Here is a 22,076-nt window from a genome sequence, read left to right as displayed (position 1 = left end):
GCTTTCTTATTATCCTTTAAATGAATCAGAGGACGGGCTGGGTGTGGTGGCTCATGTCTGTAATCCCAGCATTTTGGGAGGCCAAGGCAGGAAGACTCCTTAAGCCCAGGAATTCCAGGACAGACTGGAATTCTGTTCCAGCGCAACATAGTGAGACCCTGTCTCTAAAAAAAATTTTTTTAACTAGCTGGACACGGTGGTGCATGCCTGTGGTCCCAGCTACTTGGGAGGTGGAGGTGGAGGTGGGAGGATCACTTTAGCCCAGGAGGTCAAGGTGGCAGTGAGCTGTGATCACACCACTGCACATCAATCTGGGTGATAGAGCAAGACTCTGCCATACATGCAGCCAACAATCATATGAAAAAAAAAAGCTCAACATCACTGATCATTAGAGAAATGCAAATCAAAACCACAATGAGATACCATCTCACACCAGTCAGAATGGCTACTATTAAAAAGTCAAAAAATAACAGATGCTGGCAAGGTTGTGGAGAAAAAGGAACGCTTATACACTGTTGGTAGGAATATAAATCATTTCAGCTATTGTGGAAGACAGTCCTCAAAGACTTAAGGACAGAAATACCACTCAACCCTGAAATCCCATTTCTGGGCATATATAAATCATTCTATTATAAAGACACATGCATGTGTATGTTCATGCACTATTCACAATAGCAAATACATGGAAACAAGCTAAATGCCTATCAATGATAGACTAGATAAAGAAAATGTGGTGTATATATACACCATGGAATAGTATGCAACCATAAAAAAGAACAAGTTCATGTCCTTTGCAAGGACATGGATGGAGCTGGAGGCCATTATCCTTAGCAAAGTAACAAGGAACAGAAAACCATGTTCTCACTTATAAGTGAGAGCTAAATGATAAGAACACATGGACACATAGAGGGGAATAACACACACTGGGGCCTATTGGAGGGTGGAGGGTAAGAGGAGGGAAAAGATCAGGAAAAAAAACTAAGAAATACTAGGCTTAATACCTGGGTGATGAAATAATCTTCACAAAAAAACTTCCATGACACAAGTTTACCTATATAACAAATCTGCACATGTACCCCTGAACTTAAAATAAAAGTTAAAAATAAAAGAAAAAAATGTGGATGGACCTATTTTTTTATTCTTGGATGCAAATTCCCAAAGAATGCAGACATCTAATCAGCAGTATTCATATTCACTCTTTTGAACAATGATATCAACTATGTATTGAAACATGCACAATCAACCCATAGATATCAAGAATTATAAAAGAAAGTCCACATGAAATATGTGGGAAAGAAGTTTTCTCTTCACATATAAGCAGAACTAACAGTTGGGCAATAATTAAATCACATTGAGAAACCTCAAGGACACATAAAAAGGGAAATTCTTTGGGAGGTTTGCTTCTTGTTTATTTTTTAGAAATGAAATGATCTAAAAAGAGAGGACAAGCTCATTCAGTTATAGCTTTCATCTAATTACCACAAACTCTAATGCAAATTAGACTGTAGGTCTGCTCAATGTACATTTCTGTGCTTGCCAAATTGTGTTTGGCAATGTGGTCAAGCAACAGCAGATGCACACTGGACCGAGTTTTCTTGGGCTGTTCAATAATTAGGAGGACCATGTATTATAATAAACCACATCCCCTTGGCTAAGACTTGGATGCAAATTGCACACTAATTCACTTCCAAGTTTTTTGGAAGCTTTCCAAGAGAGATGAAAATCAGGGAAATATACTGTTTACTTCAGGAAATTTGTTTAAAACTAAATATGGCTCATTTATAAGAGGCGTTGAGGAACTCCATAAGAAATGTAACAATAGCTTTTTTCAAGTTCCACTCAGCAGGAATAAGGATGTGTTAACATGTTCCCTTTGAAGAGCCTTCCTGTGGTACATGCCAGTTCTAACTATCTCCTTATAAATGCATTGGGAGAGTCTAAGTGGAGAATAAACAGCAGTTTCCTATATCTGTAAAATATCAAGTTGCTCAAATGGAGGGTGAAATCAGTTCAGCTAGTGAGACTTAGTCAACATTTTCTGCAACTGACGGATAGGTAGCAGTCTGCCCCCTTAGATCAGAAAGTGAACAAGTTGAAACTTCTGCAAAGCCAAAACATCCATTCTAATAATAAAAACCTGTGCATCATTGCAGCTGGCATTAATCCAGTGATTAAAAACATTATCTAAAATGGAATATAAATAAATTTTAAAGGACAATTTCTAATAGACCAAATCATATGCCAATTCACTGCATATCTTCATCAACTTGCAGTGAGACGCCATTGTCTCCCAGCAGCAGTCCTATTAACAGGTACTTCCAAGTGTGTTGTTAAGGAGACCTGCACACCTGTCCCCAGCCTCTGTCTCCAGACTCCATTTTTTAAATTATTTGCTTGAGTCCAATATTAACTCAGTCACTGTCCTGGGTCTATGTATTCCAACACAGAGATGCACTGCTGCGATCTTCCTTTCAGGTAGGACTTGCTGCACAACTGTATGGAATCCAGTTAGGAGACGGCCTTCAGCTGTCCTCTTTTTCAAGATCCACCTTAGCTAAAGAGACATACTTTACCTGAGGTCATGCCACTGGATAACCGAGTAAGGCCACTGAAGACAGTTCAGGGTGACTCTAAGAAGGAATATTTTCTCCAGAGCTCTATTATGCTCAGTTCTTCACCTTTCTTTCATAAATGTCGATCTCCAATAAACACCACAAATTCCATTCATAGTTTACTTCCAGAAAACCCAGTCTACACCCAAGTTTCTGTCAGTGCCCTTCTGCCCACCCTGGACCTATGACATGAAAGCTAGCATTTGACCATGTCTCCCAATTGGACCAGACACTCCAGTCTCTGATCTTGGTATCCCCTTCAGGATTCACAGTAAATCACTCTTTTTAGGAGAGTCTCCAACTCTTTCAGACCTGATCCAATCAGCCACTTAATATCACTCTTCAGATAAGTGTCTATAGAAATGATGAATACAGACTTTGGCGGTGAATTCATAATTGCAGTAAGTAATCATTTTCTAAATTTTTATTTTGAGACAATCATAGATTCACATGCAGTTGCAAGAAATAATATAGAGAGAACCCATGTATCTGTTTACTCAGTTTTCTCCAATGGCAACATCTTGTGTAACTATAACACAGCATCACAACCAGGAAACTGACATAAATATAACCCACTGATATTATTCAAATCTCACTAGTATTATATGCACTCAATTGTGTTTCTGTTTGTATGTAACTCCAGGCAATTGTATCACATGTGTAGGTTCTCATGACCACCACAACAGTCAAGATACAGAAGTTCCATTATGAGAATTCTTGATGCTACTTTTTGTAGCCACAGCAACCTCCCTCCAAACTCCTCTATCCCTTTAAAATCATTTATCTGTTCTCCATTTCTATAATGTTATCATTTCAAGAATGTTATATGAATGAAATCATGCAGCATATAACCTTTTGAGAGTGGCTTTCCTCACTCAGTAGAAATCCCTTGAGATCCATATCTAAGTTATTGCCTGTATCAATAGTAGTGTTCCATGGAAAGGATGTACCACAGTTTGTTTAAACATTCATTCACTGAAAGACATTTGGGCTACTTTCAGTTTCAGGATAAGTTAAAGCTATGCTGAATATTCTCATACAGGTTTTTGTGTGGACATACATTTTTGTGTCTGGAATAAATGCGTTTGCTGGATCATATGGTAAGCACATGTTCAGCTTTGCAAGAAATTGTCACTTTTTACCAGACTAGCTGTGCCATTTTACATTTCCACAGCAATGAACAGTAATCCAGTTTCTCTGCACAATCGCCAGGGTTTGGTGTGATCACTATTTTTTATTTTAGCCATTCTGTTAGGGATGCGTGATATCTTATTGTTTTAATTTGCCCTTTCCTAAAAGCTAATAATGTTGAGCATCTTTTCATGTGCTTCTTTGCCATTTGTATGTATCCTTTTCAGTGAAATGTGTATTCATGTTTTTGCCCATTTTCTAATTGGATCATTTGTTTTTTTACAGCTGGGTTTTGAGATTTATTTCCAGATTCTAATACAAGTTTTCTGTCAAATATATAGTTTGAAAATATTTTTTCTCAGTTTGTAGCTTGTGTTTTCATCTTCTTAATAGAGTCGTAGACAGAGCAAAAGTTTAACATTTTGATAAGGTCCTCTTGATAAGAATTACGTTTTATGTCTTAGAAAGAAATACATGCATATAGCAAAAATAAAACTCAAAAGTCTAAAACTCAAATAATCTATTGATTATAAAATAAATACTATGTGTTTTCAGAGGACAACTGCAAATAATTTTTAAAATCAAGCAGCAGCAAGCTTCACTTTGCAAACTAAGAAAAGTTAGGAACGACAACTAGGATGTATAATAGTAAATATAATTAAGTATTTTATTGAAGAATATTTGCAAATCACCTATTTCCTCCCAATTCAATGAGATTCACGGTTATTTTATAAATGGGGATAGCTTACATTGCATATTTTAAATGAATATTTATTCATTTATTTGTTTAACCAATATTTTGAACATCTCTCACTCCCTTTATTTATTTATTTTTTATTATACTTTAAGTTCCGGGGTACATGTGCAGAACGTGCAGGTTTGTTGGATAGGAACTACAGAAAGTGCCATGGTGGTTTGCTGCACCCATCAACCCGTCATCTACATCAGGTATTTCTCCTAAAGCTATCCCTCCCCTAGCCCCCCATGCCCCCGACAGGCCCCGGTGTGTGATGCCCCACCCACCGTGTCCATGCGTTATCATTGTTCAACTCCCACTTATGAGCTCTCACTCACTTTCATTCAAAAATCCTAATGATGCAAGTTTACACTGACTCTTCAACCAGTGATGTGATCATTCTTCTATATCATACTACGGTCTTCAAAAGATGTAAAATTATAAACTTCCAATTTTTCTTCCAAATCAGTTCTCAATTTGTTAAAAATTAAGGAATATCATCTAGTTTTATGGTGGAAAAATGTCAGTAGTAGGTGTCAAATGATGTAGTAATTTACGACTGCTCAAATGTAAAAATTATTGACAGCACCAAACAATTTAGTTGAGATCAAGTTGAGAAGAATTATGGCTTCCAGAATAGCCTTAAGAATGCTAGATAATATAAGTGGACAATGGAATAAAACATAAAATTGAGTGCAGATGAATGTAAAGTAATATACAATGCCAGGAAATTTTTAAATAATTTGTAGAGGCATTTTAAAATAAAGTATCACTTTTAAAAACAGTTTTTATAGTTATGTTGGCCTACTCATAATAATATTTCTGTTTAGAATTCTGTTTAGAATTCTAAATTATTTTAAATCACTCAAGAACAAACAAAAATATTATGAGTAGGCCAACATAACTATAAAAAATGTTTTTAAAAGTGAATGATGCTTTCTACTATGCAAGAATAAAATAACAATGTGGAAAATATTGGAATATTTTTATATTCATTTTTATATTAAGTATATTGCATGGTAAATACTAAAATCAAGCTGGTATTCTTACCTACTAAGGACTAATTTCATCAAGATTATTTTATTTTATTTATTTTATTTTATTTTTTAAGACGAAGTCTTACTCTGTCACCCAGGTTGGAGCACAGTGGTGCAATCATAGCTCAATGCAAGCTCAAACTCCTGGGCTCAAGTGATCCTCCCATCTCAGCCTCCCAAGTAGTTGGAACTACGGGTGCATGCCACCACACTTGGCTAATTTTTAAATTTTTTCAAATAGAGATGAGGTCTCGCTTTGTTGCCCAGGCTGGTCTCAAACTCTGGGGCTTAATCAGTTCTCCACCTCAGCATCCCAACGTGATAAGATTACAGGAATGAACCATTCTGCCTGGCCTTCCTCAAGATTTAATAGCAATAAGCATATTATTAAAAATAACTAAAAGAATGTCATTAAAATAATGTATTGTCTGATAGTCTCGAACTTTGCAAATAGATACCTCCAAAAAGGAGTTTCTGTAAGTGATTGCAACAATAATATGTAAACCTGGTAGATGTGGAGTAGGCACATTTAACTATGCAGACTGGAGAAACAGAGTAAGTAATTCCACAGATATTGACAAAAGATGCAGAGATTAGAAACAGATGCAGAGGAAAACGAAGTATTGCCTGGGTGGCCAATGAATATAAACTCCTTATTCCTAAAGTTTGGTTGTATTCCTGCCCTTGAGTGTTATGTTACGTCCTTATTTATTTATTTATTTATTTATTTACTTATTTTGGCACTTAAAGTATGTTATGTCCCGTCATGATAAAGTGATAGGTAATTGGATTTACTCTACTTTTTTAGACAATTAGAAAACCAGACAAAGGAAATTAAATGGAGTGGACATCAGACAATAGAAAGGACTGGTCAGTAATCCCTGAGACAATGGGAATAAATGTTTTGAACTCTATAAGTTCTTGAGCTCACTAATTGAAGAGATTTTTCAGGCCATAGCACAGGGAAGGAATTCAAAACAAAGACTGTAGTCTTGCAGAGTTTAAGGGACAGAATTCAGAGTTTTGAGAAGCCAAGGTGCCTAAAATTTTAAAAGCAAAGTACCCGAGAGGAGAGGAGGTTGCTTACAAGAGAAAGAATAGAGAAAGCTGGGAAGCTACAGAAAGATTCCCCCTTGAGCTCTTGGCTGAATACTGATCTGCACATGAGGGTGAGGCCAGAAAAGGAGCCATTAGAGAAGAGAAAGATCAATCCTGGAAGGCCACATTAGCCGATAATAGGTTCTAATCTCACCAATCAATGTAGAAAGACATCCTAATACATGGGCATGGGGTGTTGCCTTTATAAAGACAGCACATTAGCCTAGACTAAAGAATGTCTGAGCCCTTGCTACCAAAGCTTGAAAAGAAATCCTAAAGGATGAAATTGAGTCCAAGTAATTTAATTGTATCTGAGAACCAAGATCTCAAATATTTAAAGAACTACCTCCCCTGCCAAATCCAGAAAACTATAACATAAAATTCATATGTGCTAGCATCCAATCAAAAATTACCAAGCATGCAAACAAATAGAAAAATATAACCTATGAGAAACAACAATTATTAGAAACATATTAAAAATATACGTATAATAGAATTAGTTCAAAGTAATACTAAAATAGCTAAAATGAATATACTCTATATGTTAAAGAAGGCAGAGGAAAGTATGAACATGTTGGGAGAGAATGGAAGACAAAAAAGGAAAAAAATTCTAAAGGTGAAAAATAAAATATATAAAATAAAAATTACACCAAAGAGTATTAAGAGCCTTACAGAAAAGAATAAGCCTTTCAGAAAAAAGATTAGTGGACTTGAAAACAAAGCAATATAAACTATACAAAATGAAACACACAGAGAAAATGGTAAAATAAAAATCAATAGAACATCAGTGGGTTGTGCGAAAATATTAACAAGTCTAACATAAGAAAAATTGAAGTCTTATAAAGGTGGTGGGGAGGGCACGGGTGGGACAGAAAAAAATATTTAAAATAACATGAAAAGATTTCAATTTCATAAATACTAATAAGCCAAAAATCTAAGAAACTCAAGAAAACTCAAGCAGAAGAAAAATTTAAAAAAACTATACAAAGGGATGTGATAATAAAATTAATGTAAACTAGGGGAGAAATCTTAAAAGCAGACAGAGAAGTCAGATTCATAATACATAAATTGAAAAAAGAATGCAGCATGCTTTTCTTAAGAAACAATGCAAGCCACAAGAAAATAAAAAACATCTTTAAAGTACAAAAACATGGCCGGGCGCGGTGGCTCACGCCTGTAATCCCAGCACTTTGGGAGGCCGAGGCGGGCGGATCACGAGGTCAGGAGATCGAGACCATCCTGGCTAACACGGTGAAACCCCGTCTCTACTAAAAATACAAAAAATTAGCCGGGCGTGGTAGCGGGCGCCTGTAGTCCCAGCTACTCGGGAGGCTGAGGCAGGAGAATGGCGTGAACCCGGGAGGCGGAGCTTGCAGTGAGCCGAGATCGCGCCACTGCACTCCAGCCTGGGCGACAGAGCGAGACTCCGTCTCAAAAAAAAAAAAAAAAAAGTACAAAAACATATATCTGCCAACCTAGAATATCATACCCATAAAGTATATATATATATATATATGTATATTTTTTTAAATGAGGATTAAATAAAGACTTACTCTGATTTAGTAAAGCTGAGAGAATTCATCACCAGCAGACAGGAACTACAGTAAAGATTAAAGGAAGTCCTTTAGGCAGAAGAAAAATAAAACTAGATGGAAATATGCATCTACTCAAAGAAATGAAGATTATAGGCAAGATAAGTATGTGACAAAATATGAAAGACATTTTTTCATCTTTTATTTCTTTAAACCAAAAGTAATAATCATAGATTATGGGGCTTGTAAATGTGGAAGTGAAATTTATTATAAAAATAGCACAAAGACTGAGAGGAGAAAAATAGAAATACAAGATTGCAAATGTCTTATGTCATATGTAAAATGATATAATATTATTTTAAGATAGGCTATGATAAACTAAAAGTACATAATGTAAACCCTATAACAATCATATTAAAATAAAGTGAAGTATAACTAAAATGCTAATCATGGGGATAAAACATAATTATTTTTTAAAAGTAATCTGATAAGAAAAAGTAAAAGAGAAAAAAGAAACAAAGAACAAATAAAGTCCAAATAGCAAGATGATAGATTCACATATCAATAATTATCCAACAATTTAAACCCATACAATACTATCATTCAGTGATGGAAATGGTCAGTATTGTGATTGTGGTAATGATTTCATCACTGTGTATATGAGTCAAAACTGATCAGATTGTATACATTAATTATGTACAGTCTGTGTTTCAATTATGTCTTAATGAGTTTGTAAAGTAACCAAAGATAGAAAAGAAAATTCAATTGAAAATGGCCACAAAATATGTATTATTTCTAAATAGCCCAAGTAAAAGGCATGTATCATTAAGATACTTGATAAAATAAACAGTGGCAAACTCTTTAGAGCCACATAGTCTAAAAGAAACTCACTAGACATATAAAGATAGAGATATATTAAAAGATAAAGCATACAGAAAAGATACACCATGAAAACATTAATCAAAAGAAAGCAGAAGTAGTTATACTTATATTAGACAATGTAAACTTCAGAACAATGAATACTACCAGGGATAGAGAGGGTCAATTTCTAATGATTGTGGGGTCAATTTATCATGAAGTATTATCAATTCTATATGTGTACTTATATTTATCGCTGAACTTAATAACAGAGATTCAAAGTATATGACCAAAATCTGATAAAACTAAAAGCAAAAATAGGCAAATCCATAATTAGAGATTTCAATATCCCACTCTCGATAAGTGATAAACAAATTTGAGAAGCTATCAGTATGGCCATAGAAGACTTGAACAACATTACTAATCAATTTAATCAAGTATATATTTATAGAACACTCTACCAAGCAGTAGCAAAATACATATTCTTTTCAAGTGCACATGAAATGCTTAGGAAGATAGACCATTTTGTGCCATAAAACAAGACACAATAAAATTTTAAAGATTGAAAACATACAAAGTGTGTTCTTCAACCACACTGATTTTAATTAGAAATCAATTTTTTTAATGATACTTGGAAAATCATTGAATACTTGAAGTTAAATGACACATAACTAAGTAAATCCTAGGTCACAGAACAAAATCACAAAGTAAATGAGAAAATATTTTTAGCTGCACAAAAATAGAAATGCAACAAAAATATTGTGAAATGCAGATAAAGCAGTGCTTAGAGAAAAATCTGTGACATTAAATATGTATATTAGGTAGAAAAGGAAGGAAGAAAATCAGTCATCTAGGCTTCTACCTTAAGAAATTAGAAAAGTGAGCAAACTAAACTGAAGTAAGAAGAAATAATATCATCAAATTTATAGCACAAGTAAAACTTGAGAGGAAAAGCAAGAAAAATCACAAGAGAAAATCAAGGAACAGAAAACAACAGACAGGATCAAAAGCTGCTTCTTCTAAAAGAACCATAAAACTCCTAACACTCTAACCAGACTGATAAGGTAAAAAAGAGAAAACGCAAATTACCAATGTCATAAGTAAGAGAACAAACATCACTACAGGTTCCATAGGCATCAAAAGACTAATAAAGTATTTTAATAAACAACTAGATGCCAACAAATTTGATAACTAAGATAAAATGGAAAATTTATTTGAATGATACAATCTACCAAAACCCACTCAAGTGGAATTAGATAAGCTGAATATTCCTGTATCTGTTAGAGAAATTGAATTTGTAGTTTAAAAACTTCCTATAAAGAAAATCTCAGGCCCAGGTGGCTTTACTAATAAATTCTACCAAACATGTAAGAAGGAAATACAACCAATTCTATACAATCTCTTCCCAAAGGTAGAAAAGAATTCTTTCCAATTCAATGATACAAAAACCAGAAAAAGAAATTACAAGAATGTCTACCTTTACTACTTTAATGCAATATTGCAGTAGAGATTCTACCCAGAGCAATAGAGCAAGAAAAAGAAATAAAAGGCATACAAATTGAAAAAGAAGTAAAGCTGTCTACATTTGCAGATAGTATGGCTACTTTTATTGAAAGCCCTAATGAATCTACAAAGAAGCTATGGAGTTAGTAAGCAAATTTAGCAAAGTCACAAGATACAAAGCAATATGCAATTGTATTTCTCTATACTAGCATTGAATAATCAGAAACTAAAATCACAAAAATACAGTGGGCAATTTCTTAAAAAGTTAAAGATTCACATGCCATTCCATTTACAGGTATTTACTCAAGAGAAACAAAAGTATATTTCCACACAAAGACTTGTACACAAATGTTCATAAGAGCTTTATTTGTAATAGTCATAAATGAGAAACAACCCAATGTCTATCAATGGGTGAAAGGAGAGAAAATCCTGGTGTATCCATGCAATAAAATACTACTCAGGGATAAAATTAAATGAATTATTCATAACTCAACAACATGGATAAATTTTGAAATCATTATGTTTTGTGAAAAAAGCCTGAAATAAGGATAATATTGGATTATACAGTCTCCATAGAATTCTAGAGCATACAAACTAATACATAATAATGGAAAGTAGGTTAACAGGTATTTGGAGCTAGATGTGGAGAAAGTGATCAACTGCAAAAGGCATGAGGAAATTTTGAAGTTTGATGTAAATATTCTTTTTCTCGACTGTGATGATGGTTGTATAAATAAATAAAAACCTATCAAAATACATATTACCTATGTAGTTTATTATACTGCAATAATAGTTCAATAAATGTATGAAATAAGTAACTGTGGGATATAGAACAATAAAGAAAATAATTCAATTAAAAGTTGCATTAAAATATGAAATAGTCATAAATTTAACAAAATATGTATAAGACCTTTACACTGAAAACTACAAAACAGTATTAAAAGAAATTAGAGGTGCTTTAAATAAATACTTATGTTCCATGCTCATGTATCAAAAGAATACATATTGTTAAGATGTCAGTTCCCCACCAAACTAATCTATCGAGTCAGTGCAATCACATTCAAAATTCAACAGGCTTTTTTCAGAAATCGACAAATCAATTCTAAAATATATATGGAAATTCAAAGGGCCTGGAATGTTCAAAACAATTTTGAAAACAAAGAAAAAAGTTGAAGAACTTACACTACCTGATTGTTAAGACTTACTATAAAGCTATAATCACTAAGATGTTAGCATAAAAAATAGATTAATGGAACAGAAGTTCAGAAATAGAGCCAAACGTATATGATCAATGATATTTGGTAAAAGTGCCAAGTCAATCCAGTGTGAAAAGTTAAATTCCAATGTGTTGGAACAACTGGGAATTAAATATTCACACACACACACACACAGAGAGAGAGAGAGAAAGACTACAACCCTGGACCCTTACTTTTTATATACAAAGATTTAACTTGAAATGGATTATAGACTCAAATTTAAAATTTGCTAAAGCTATAAAATTTCTAGAAGAAAATATAAGAGAATCTTTTAGTCACCTTAGATCAAGCAAAATTTACTAAATAGTACTCAAATTTTATAGACTATAAAAAATTGATAAATCATACTTTGTTAAAATCTTAAAATTTTTCTTCTTCAAAAAACACTGTTGAGAAAATATAAGGGAAAGCTTGGGTCTCACTCTAGACCTACAAAATCAGTATCTCCAGGAATGGGGTTCCACATGTCATTTTGAACCATAACTGTTAAGAATTATTGCCTCGGTTCTCAAATTAAAATTTGAGAATTTCATTATATAGTACCATATTGATGGCCTCCGCATAGGACCAAAGAAGACTCACAGGGAGAAATAGAAGACAGATATTTTCTACAGTAAATGAGAAAATTAGATCTAGAGAAGAAAAAAACTAAGAGATTGATAAACACTGGCTTGCAAATACATGAATAATCACTGTGCAGTGACCTTGGCACAGAGTCACTGCATAGTGACTAAAAAAAAAATAGTTCTTGATATTAGGTTTCAAATGAGATACTGGAATCTTCTCAAATATTCATTAAGGTAAGTTATTCCTCGTTAAAAGACATGATCTTAACCACAAGAAGGTAATCTGCAGAACTGAAGTTTCTCTCCTAGATAATTACTTGAGAAGTCATTCTGTATCAAAGTCCATTTGCCAAGAAGAGCCAATTCACAAGTTGGGCATCAAGAAAATCCCTCCATAAACACAATCTATATCCTTCTGTCCCCTTGCAAAGTTTTACTGTGTTAATGTAAAATTGAAAAACTGCACTGCTATAGTTTCCCTTTTCTCAGTCTACTTATTAGCAAACAGTAGTAGGTAAGAGGAAGATGTGGAAGCGTTTTAAAACTGTTTGAATTTATGTGTATCAGACACAAGGTCCCAAGAGATGTTCCATGTCTGTCTGCTCGGTGTCTGAATAATAGTTTTTAGACATAAGGTAAATATCTAAATAATAATCAATCCCAGAAACCAGCATCGTAGAAAGAATGAAATAGCTGAAATTTTATTTATATTATCTACCCTAATTTCCCCCAACTGAATGTTGAAAGTCAGGATGTACATATCTGAAAGAATATCACGAAGCAGGCACTTTACAAATATTAACTATTTTACTATGATAAAAGTGATGCATACTCATTTTAGAAAATACAGCTAAACACACACATAAAAAATTATTTATAGTTTTGCCACCCAAAGATAATTACAATTGATACTTATGTATCAACCATCTGTGCACTGACACATCCGTAACACCAAAATGGAAGCATCCAGTATATATCGTTTGTGATCCTGAAAGGTGCATTCTTCTGTTAATATGCAGCTATCTCTAATTTTCCAGCTATTATGTAGAATAAGATTCAGCAAACCTTAGTGAAACTTATGGTCACAAAGAAATATAAGAGTAGATTCCTGACCAGGGTTCACATCCACCAATTCTCTATATTGAGAGTTTGGTAATTTGATTTACCTAATTGCAACATTGATTATTTAATTGTGTTTCATCTTGCTTGTCATTTTGTAATCTAAACATCATTTTCAATGGAACTGCCTTCCCTTTTCTTTATCCTGAATTCTCTCCATTAGAAACTACAACATTTTATTTCATTGCAAAATGGATATTAATTAGCAGCAGAGATCAAAGAATCGTGTTACAATCCCTTATGGAAATTATTAAGATTCCACTTCTACTTTTTCATGAGTCTTTGTCCCAAAACTGAAGCAATAACTTGGTCACATTAAAAAAAATCTATACAAAAAGAAATTATTATTGTTGCTTATTCTTGCTGTCCTTTTTCCATGACCACAGGGAGCCAAATACTAATTCTTTATTGGATTCGTTATTGGAAGTGTTGCCAACACGGAATTGGGAAAAGAAAACAATTGAGCTTCCTAAGTAGACCACAGAGCACAAATCTTCAAATTAGCTCCAGTAATTAAGCCATCTTGTGAAGGGCTTCAATGACAGGATACACTCATCTGTCCCTAGCACAAGAGCTATATCAATTACCCTGGGTATGAGGAGGCTGGTACACAACAAAGGAAATCAAAATACAGAGGCTGACAGTCTAGACAAAGCCTGACTCTGGTCGAAAGCAGCCTCTCCAAGTATTATCTTTAAGCCAAGTGGTTTTAAATAAGTTTAAATACCAACAGGGGGTTAATTTGAAATCAGTTTGATTCTATTTTTGAATTAATGCCTTTAAAAATCTGCTTTTATAATTTCTGCTTATCAAGGATTGCCCTTCTGGTATAAAAACCGAGCCAAGACTCAGTTATCAAATACTATGAAGGGTTCTGTTAATTAGATAGTTTATCTGTGATGAGTTGTTGACACTGAGATGATGTGTGTTAAATAATTTTAAAATATTCTGTGGGGCACTAACTTGGTGGTTCAAAGCATTATTCTTCAATTTTTCAGGCCCTGCTTTAAGTCAAACTAGAATCTCTTAGTATAAATTAATGTGAATCATTTCTTAAATATAGAATCATTCATATCTCAAAATTATATGTATGAGAGAATAAATCTTCTGGCGCTCTTTATTAGGCTGCTGTAGACCATTCTAACTAATCCAGCCTCTCTCACATGATGGTTGGTCTTTAACTGCTTGGTACTGACTGCCAGGAAATTCATCATTGCTGTTATTAAACACAATTCTCAGGATTTGCTCTTTTTATAATGTTTCTTGTAAAAGCTTTTTGTGTGATTTTTCCTCTGGCTTCTTGTTCTACTTCCATATAGGGCAACCCAGGAGAAATCTCAGACACTGAAATATTTTTACTCATGTAGGTAAATTAAAGCTCCAGCTGTTAAGGGTTTTTCTTTCTGTCTGTCAATTTTCTTTTTCAAGTTATGGTCTGTGAAGGCAGAGGCCAAGAACAGTCCACGGGGAATGGCTTGGAGCCTTAGAACAAGCTGGTATCCTTGTATTTTCTAGAGGAAAAAATATCGGACACCAAAGTTTAACATCAGGAAAGCTGCTAATTAATTAGCCCATAAATTGTTAAAAGCACGAATCATTCATCTCTGGGATTTCATTTAAGCTCCCCTTTAAATATTGATTTTATTTATCACTTTGTTTCTTTAAATTTTTGCTCTTTTCTTTTCTCACACATTCTCTAAGAGACATGATATTCTGTGTCTCATAGAATCTGAAGTCCTGAGGTTTTTGTTTAATTAATAGTCATAATGTGTTTAACTGGTATGTACATGACTTAGAGAAAGAGATGGTTCTTTCAAGGTAGTGAAGTTCTCTGCAAAAAAAAAAAAAAAATCACTAAATTCACAGGAATCTTTAGTTCATATTCTAATGTTACCATTATCTGTGGCCTCAGGCAAGTTGACTGCCTAGGTCTTGGTTTTCGTATTTGTTAAATAAGGAGATTAGAATCCATGAATATCCTTTCCATGTCTAATAGTCTATGATTCTCTTTATCAAAAGAACTTAGTGAAAGAATAAAAATGGAGTTCACGTGAGGAAATAGTTGGCAAGCAGCCATTTGAAACTGTTTTTGTTCATTTGCTTCAAAGAAGATTTTGAAGAAAATTATCAACAAAGAAAGGAGAATACTGGCAATCAGGTAAGAGGAAAGAACTCTGGACAAGGAGTGGGGATCCAGTTCTAGTCACAGTTGCACCACTGACAACTTAATGATCACGAAATTGAAGATTCTGAGGCCAAAGATTGGACTCAAAACTGAAAAAGTTTGATTTTATTATGATAGTCCCTTTGACTCCCAAACTGCTATGATTCTATAAAATGGCCCCAAAGTCAGGGAAGAGGATAACTGGAAATGTCCTCGCAGTTATTGTCAATGAATTCTATCCTTTAATTTCTGATTAGGGAACATTGTTCAAAAACATCACGTCCTAGACCATCAACTCAGAAGTAAAACATACCCTTGGGGACCCTGAACAAATGCTATAACCAACAGTAACTTTCTGAATCTGTAATATTTTAGTTTTAATGATGGCAATCTCCATGTGCTCACCCTGAGAGTTAAGGATTATAAAGAAAGTTCTTCCATATATTTATTTTGTTCCTCCTCTAAATTTCTTCTGTTCATTTTTTGACCCAGAATAAAACTGAAATAGCTAACAAAAATCAAGCCACTACTAAAAATATAAATCCGAGTGGTAAATCTCAAGATGATTAGGACATGTGAAGTATTTGTACCCTTTCTGCAAAATTTCCTAGACTGTCTAGGCACCCTCCATCATACTGAATTTTTGCAAAATAGCCGTATTACCTGCAAGCTGACAATACTCATGCATTCCAGCCTTTTGACAGAAGAAATATTTTCATTAATATTTTTAAGCTCTGTATCAGTGTAAAAACTCAATCAAGACTCAAAGGGAAAAACCTAGCCAAAAAAATGTATTACAGAGGATAGTTTCCAGATTTTAATGATTTACCAAGTGAAAAATAAAAAAAGTGATAGATTTTTTTTTCCTCCTAAAACATCAAGTACTGGACACTGCCCAAGGTAAGACTGCAAAAGCAGATGGTGTAATCATCCATTCCAGATAGTTCTGCTTCTTTTCTGCTTGTATCCCTGGAACCCAGCCAGAAGCTTCTCCTTTTTCTTCAGGACATTGATGCTTCCCCTATGCTGGGACCCTCATTTTTTCATAAGTCCTACTTTGGAGAAGCAGCACATTCCAACAGCCCTTGCTTTGAACCATAGTATAAAAGATGTAGGCTCTGTTCTCAATTTCTTCATGGTCCTGGTATGCAACCTGGTCAAATACTTTTGGCCAACCCCTCTTAATCCCATGCTTTGAGTTTTCTTTGATTGGTGAAAGAATAATTAGCAACATTTGAATTCACTGAATGCATATTTAATGCATTAATAATCATGATCCATTATACCAGGACATAGAACTCACAACTAAAGCTGTTTAACGATTAAATAAGAAATCTGTACTTTAAATTTTCACCCATAGAGTTTTTGGATCATAGCAACCAACTAACTTCCATTAGCCTTCTACACAACCATTTTGAAATAGGAAACCAGAATAGAGGTTAAGGGAATTTCCTTAGGCCACATTCCAGATTTAGGTAATAACCTCTTTCCTCAACATAAGTCATTTACTTTAAAACTCCCCAAACCAAAAGGTTTTCAATGTCAGTCTCTAAAATATACACAGAACCCACTAAGCACAGCAAAAAAAATCTCCAAATACTCATGATTTTAAAATAAATCATAACCTAAACTATGTTTTAATGCCCAAAAGGCCCAGTAACTTTAAAATTGTTCCCTCAAAATAGGCTCTCATATTGTTTTCACGTTGTACCTCCAGTGCCTGAAACACAACAGAGATTACAAATGTATATTGAATGGATGATGAATTGTTGACAGTAGTCTGAAATAAGTTAGCACGAAGCAAATGAGAAATTGAGTGAAGTGGATTGTCTGTAGGAATATTATAAAAATAAAAATAGTTTATAATAAGGTGTGGAAAATATGTTGAAGAAGAGGGAACCTAAAGGGGTTTCCCAGCTTCTGACTTAAGAGACCAGATGATGCCATTCAATGAGATAGGAAATATGAGAGAGAGGGAGGTAGGTGGGTGCATGGTCAATGAGATCAAGATTATATGTGCTAAATCAAAAACTATCATGGAACATGGAGGGTGAATTATTTGATAAGAAATTGGATATACATATTTGAGTTGAATAGAGACATTTGTGACTTGGAAGTCATCATCATGTGTATCATAATTGAAGTTATATCAATGAATGAGATTACCAATGTGATGGTTAATTTTAGGTGTCAACTTGGTTAAGGGATACTCACATAGCTGCTAAAGTAAAATCTCTGGATACGTCTGTGGAGGTGTTTCCAGAAGAGTTCAGCACTTGAATCCGCAGATTAAGTAAGGAAGATCTACCTTCACCAATTTCATCCAATCTGTTGAGGACCCAGATAGAACAAAAAAGCAGAGGACAGGTGAATTCACTTTCTCCTCTGGGACTGGAACATCCTTCTTCTATCGCCCCTGGATGTCAGAACACCAGGTGTTCAGGCTTTTGACTTTGGACTGAGAGTTATACCATTGGCTCCCATGGTTCTCACGACTTTGGACTTAGATTGAATTATACCACCAGCTTCCCTGATTATCCAGCTTGCAGATGATGCTATATCATGGAACTTCTTTCTACTTTTTTTAAATACACACACACACACACACACACACAATTTTATTTTTTTATTTTATTTTATTTTTTGAGATGGAGTTTCAGTCTTGTAGCCTAGGCTGGAGTGCAATGGCACAATCTCGGCTCACCGCAACCTCTGCCTCCCAGGTTCAAGCGATTCTCCCACCTCAGCCTCCCGAGTAGCTGGGATTACAGGCATGCACCACCACACCTAGCTAATTTTGTATTTTTAGTATAGATGTGGTTTCATCATGTTGGTCAGGCTGGTCTCAAACTCCCGACCTCAGGTGATCCACCCACCTGGGCCTCCCAAAGTGCTGGGATTACAGGTGTGAGCCACTGCATCCGGCCGACACACACATATAGTTTAGAGACAGGATTTCACTCTGTCACCCATGCTGGAGTGCAGTGGTGCAATCACGGCTCACTGTAACCTCAAACCCCTGGACTCAAGCAATCCTCTTACCACAGCCTCCTATATAGGTGGGGCTACAGGTGCACAACACCATGCCTGGTTAATTTTTTATTTTATTTTATTTGTTTTTTGTAGAGACAGGTTCTTATCATGTTGCCCAAGCTGGTCTTGAGCTCCTGGACTCAAGTGATCCTCCTATCTCAGCCTCTCAAAGTGGTTGGATTACAGATGTCAGCCACTACGCCTGGCCTCATGGAACTTCTCAGCCTCCATAACTACATGAGCCAATTCCCATAATAAATCCCCTTTTATATATATAAAAATATGTATATATGTCCTTATTAGGTCTATTCCTTTGAGGAACCCTGACTATGATACCAAGGGAATAAGTATAGAACAGGATATCAATATAATTTGAAATTAGCATGAAGCCTCCAACTTTGTTTTTCTTTCTCAAGGTTGTTTGTCTATTCAGGGTCTACTGTAGTCCCATATAAATTTCAGAATTATTTTTTTTTCTATTTCTGTGAAAAGTGCCATGGAAATTTTGATAGGGATTTGCACTGAATCTGCACATCGCTTTAGGTATTAAGGATATTTTGACATTACTAATTCTTCCACTCCACAAATATAATATATCTTTTTATTTATTTGTATCTTCTTTAATTTCTTTCATCAGTGTTTTTTGATTTTCAGTGTACAGATCTTTCATTTCCTTGATTAAATGGTTATTTTATTCATCTTGATGCTATCATAACTGGGATTGTTTTCCTGATTTCTGTTTCAGATACATCATTGTTGGTATAAAGAAATGCAACCAATTTTTGTATATTGATTTTTTTTAATCCTGCTAGTTTACTGACTTTATTAATTTTAACAGGTTTTTTGGGAGAAGTCTTTAAGGTTTGCTACATCTAGGATCATGTCATATGCAAATGGGGATAATTTTACTTTTCCTTTGCAATTTAGATGCCTTTTATTTCTTTTCCTTGTCTAATTGCTCTAGCTAGTACTTCCAGAACTATATTGAATAGAAGTGCTCACCACTTCTATTCAGAAGAGTGGGCATCCTTGTCTTATACCAGATCTTAGAGGAAACGTTTTTTCTCATTTATTATAATATTAGCTGTGGGCATTCATAAATGGCAGTTATCATATTGAGGAAGTTTCCTTCTATATCTATTTTGTTGACAGCTTTTATCATGAAAGGATGTAGGAATTTGTCAAATGCTTTTTCTGCATCAGTTGACATGGTCGTATGCTTTTATCCTTCATTCTGGAAATGCTGTACATTACATTGCTTGATTGGTACATTCTTAAATGATTGTGAGTGTTGCTAAATTTTTAATTTGTTAAGGACATTAAAAGTATATATAAGTAGCCTTTACTATTATTACTGTTTCATAGAAGTAGAAGACGGATATTTCGACACAAAAAAAGTATGGATAACACAATCCTAAAACGAAGGACAGTCCTCCCAATTAACCAATTAACGTAGATAAAAGACTCATTACACTGACCTTCATTGAAAAAATGGCTATCATGAAATGACACTATTTGAGGACAAGCATTTGGGAAGAACTGGTACCAGTGTAAACAGATTTCCAAGGACAAACACCCAGGGAATGCTCATCTTTAAGTGCTCATCAGAGAAGAAGAGTTACCAAAGAGACTGAAAAGCAGTAAATGGAGAAGTAGAAAGTAAATCTAGGGAAGTATGACATCCTAAAGCCAGAAAAATGTTTCAAGAAGCATGCAGTCAACAATTCAGATGTCACTGAAAGCCAACGGACATATTAACAGAGAGTCTGCTGATATCCTAAGTAAGAATAGTTTTATACTAAAATAATATGATGTGAAGACTTCACTTCTGGGCTGACTTAGGCGATACAACAAATTTTGTTGAGACTTCTAAATTCAGATCAATAAGTATTTGCTGAGCACTTAGTGTGCCCTGAACTATTTAACAAAGCCCCTGAGTGGTTCAAAGATTAGTGACATATTTCCTGTCCTCAAGAAACTTGTAGTCTCAGGAGAGAGATAAGAAAGTAACTCCATGAGCTTGTCCTTAAGGTACTTCATATAAATGAAATCACACAATGTTTGCCCTTTTGAAATTGATTCATAATAGATATGCATATTTTGGGGTACATGTGATATTTTGATACATTTATATTAATGTGTAATAATCAAATCAAGGTAATTGGGATATCCATCACTTCGAATATTTATCTTTATGCTAGAAACATTCAAATTATTGTCTACTAGCTGCTTTGTAATAACAACAGATTGCTGTTTACTATAGTCACTCTACTGATTTAATGAAGACTAGGTCTTATTTCATCTATCTACCTGTATTTTTGTACCCACTAATCAACTTGTCTTCATCGCCTCCAACCCCTACCCTTCCCAGCCTCTGATAACCACCAAACTGGTATACAGAAAGCATTCAGCACACACTAACTGAATACCCACTGTGCAACATCTACATTGATCCATCACCAGTGGTTATGTTTTGTATCTTATTTTCTGATTTTAACCATTTTACTTCTAACAAATATATCAAATGTATAAAGAGGAAAAACAAGAAGGAATTTCTACCAGGGCAGGGAAAGCTTCATGATAGGCACAAATTCACAGGGGGAAAAAGATCATGTAATTAGATGTTAGCAACTTTCAACCCCACCCGCCCATCAAGGACAGAAAAGGGAATAAAGGTTGAGTTGATCAACAATGATCAATAATTTAATCAAGTGTATCTATGTAATGAGGCCTCCAGAAAAACCTAAAAGAACCTGATTTGATGAGCTCCTGGATTGGGTTGATGAACATCCACTGCTAGGAGGGAAGTGTACCTCAACTCCATGGGGACAGAAACCCTTACGCTTAGGACCCTTCCAAATCTTGTTCTATGGATCTCTCCATCTGCTTCTTCATTTTTATACTTTAACATATTCTTTGTTATACAGTGATAATAGTAATTAAGGAGTTTCCTTGAATTCTGTTAGCCACTCTAGCTAATTAATATATGCCAAGGAGTGGTGTCAAGGAAACCCCTAACTTATTGTTAGTTGGTCAGAAGTACAGGTCACAACTTGGGACTTGTGAAGTGGAGGGCAGTCTTGTGGGACTAAGGCCGAAAGCTGTAGGATCTGATGTTAACTCCAGGTAGAGAGTGTGAGAATTGATTTAAATTGAAGCATACCTAGCAGTTTCTGCTGAGTACTGGTTGTTGGTGGGGAGAAATCTCCACACATTTTGGTGATCATAAGTGTTCTATGTTGAGGGAGTTTGTGAGAGTAGGAAAAACAGTTTGTTTTTTCCTATTCAATTTAGTTTTGGCCAAATGAGGGTAGATCAAAAATAGTATGGAATATGACAACACACTTTAGTTTGATGAGGTGATGTTTGAGGATAGAGCTGAAAGTTGAGAAACTTTCTACTTAAAGTGAATGAGAGAGTGATTAAGAATC

The 22,076-nt window shown here is 34.7% G+C and overlaps 1 long non-coding RNA gene across 3 annotated transcripts in view; it reads right to left on the bottom strand.

Annotated features, from left to right (window-relative positions):
• Window positions 1-22,076, bottom strand: part of LOC129393994 (uncharacterized) — a 311,621-nt gene that overhangs the window by 236,643 nt on the left and 52,902 nt on the right. For all 3 annotated transcript variants that reach the window (XR_008621126.3, XR_008621128.3, XR_008621127.3), the window contains one exon: window positions 17,827-17,940. This is a non-coding gene — a long non-coding RNA (uncharacterized LOC129393994). The remainder of the gene's footprint in view (window positions 1-17,826; window positions 17,941-22,076) is intronic.

Source organism: Pan paniscus, chromosome 16, assembly GCF_029289425.2.
Source record: "Pan paniscus chromosome 16, NHGRI_mPanPan1-v2.0_pri, whole genome shotgun sequence".
Classification (NCBI taxonomy): domain Eukaryota; kingdom Metazoa; phylum Chordata; class Mammalia; order Primates; family Hominidae; genus Pan; species Pan paniscus.
Note: the sequence above shows the minus strand (reverse complement) of the source record. Positions and strands in the feature narration are given on the sequence as shown.